Here is a 1,751-nt window from a genome sequence, read left to right on the forward strand (position 1 = left end):
CGTCCTGCTTCAGCAGACACAGCCCCTGGACTCCAGCGGGGAGCAGACCCTCACCACCATCTACACCAACTGGTGGGTGCCTGGGCTGAGGGCAGCCTGGCCCGGGCCACCAGGCAGGAGAGAGCCCTGGGTAGCCCTGAGCCGTGGGGCAGGAGAGCCCGGGAGATGCCTGAAGGGATGGGGGAAGTGGGAAAAGCTGACCTATGAGGAAAGGTTGAAAGTCTTGGGCATGTCGAGTGTAGAGCAGAGAAGGCCAAGGCAGGACTTGACAACAGTCTTTAGCTACGGTCAGGGCTGTTCTGAAGAAGGCCGATGCCCAGTTGTTTTCCATGTGCATTGATGGGACATGAAGGAATCTGCTGTTTGCAGCCAGGGAGCTCTTGGATAGATAGTGGGAAAAGCTTCCTGACTCTTCGGGTCGCTGGGCTCTGGAGCAGGCTCCGAGGGGGTTGTGGAATCCCCATCACTGGAGGTTTGTAGGAACTGGTTGGACAAACCCCTGTCAGGTGTCCTGCCCCACAGCCCTCTGCTATCCCAGCTCTGGGGTCCCCCCAGCTCTGCCAGTGCCCCTCAATCCCATCCCATGCTCACACACCAGTCCAAGGGAGTTTGGGCTCTGGCAGGGCAGACTAGGAGCAGGCTGGGAGAACAGTGCTGGGCCTGGCTGTCCGGTGTAAGTGGATGCTCTTTGGCTCCATGCAGGTACCTGGAGGCGCTGCTGCGCCAGGCCAGCACTGGGGCCATTGTGCTGTCCCCGGCCATGCAGGCCTTCATCAGTGTCCCCAGGGAGGGGGAGCAGAGCTTCAGTGCAGAGGAGTTCTCAGACATCTCAGGTGAGCCGCGGCAGCTCCATGTCCTGATGATGGGGCCGCACGACAGCGGGATGCAGAGGGGGCTGCATGACGGTGGGACAGCTGGCTCTGGCTGGTTCTGGGGACGGGAGTGAGGATGCATGGCGGCAGGACAGCTGGCTCTGGGGACGGGGGCTGGAGACACACAGCGGTGGGCTGGCTTGCTCTGGGGGTGGGGACGGGGATGCACGGTGGCGGCTGCTCTGGGGATGGGGGTGAGGACACACGGCAGCGGGACGGCTCTATGGATGGGGATGGGGATGAGTAGTGGCAGTACGGCTGGCTCGGGCTGAGGATGGGGACGGACTGTGGCGGGATGGCTCTGTGGATGGGGCTGTGATGTGGATGCACAGTGACGCCCGGCTCTGGGACTGAGGGTGGGGACCCACTGCGGCGGGATGGCTCTGGGGATGGGGCTGGGGATGCGCGCTGGTGGGACGGCTCTGGGGATGGGGATGGGGATGGGGATGCGCGGTGGCGGAATGACTCTGTGGACGGGGCGGGGGATGCGCAGTGGCAGGACGGCTCTGTGGATGGGGATGGGGATGCGCGGTGGTGGGACGGCTCTGGGGATGCGGATGCGCGGTGGCGGGACGGCTCTGGGGATGGGGATGCGCAGTGGCGGGACGGCTCTGGGGATGGGGCTGGGGATGTGCAGTGGCGGGACGGCTCTGGGGATGGGGCTGGGGATGCGCGGTGGCAGGACGGCTCTGTGGATGGGGCTGAGGATGCATGGCGGCTGGCTCTGGGAATGGGGCTGGGGATGCGCCGTGGCGGGACAGCTCTGGGGATGGGGCAGGGGATGCGTGGTGGCGGGACAGCTCTGGGGATGGGGCAAGGGATGCGCCGTGGCGGGATGGCTCTGGGGATGCGGATGGGGATGCGCGGTGGCGGGACGGC

The 1,751-nt window shown here is 65.5% G+C and overlaps 1 long non-coding RNA gene across 1 annotated transcript in view; it reads left to right on the forward strand.

Moving 5' to 3' along the window:
- Positions 1-35: 35 nt before the first annotated feature.
- Positions 36-1,751, forward strand: part of LOC113409060 — a 2,560-nt gene continuing 844 nt past the window's right edge. Inside the window, exons 1-2 of the long non-coding RNA XR_003370435.2 lie at positions 36-72; positions 703-833. This is a non-coding gene — a long non-coding RNA (uncharacterized LOC113409060). The remainder of the gene's footprint in view (positions 73-702; positions 834-1,751) is intronic.

Source organism: Terrapene carolina, unplaced genomic scaffold (assembly GCF_002925995.2).
Source record: "Terrapene carolina triunguis isolate 2854851 unplaced genomic scaffold, T_m_triunguis-2.0 Scaffold28949, whole genome shotgun sequence".
NCBI lineage: Eukaryota > Metazoa > Chordata > Testudines > Emydidae > Terrapene > Terrapene triunguis.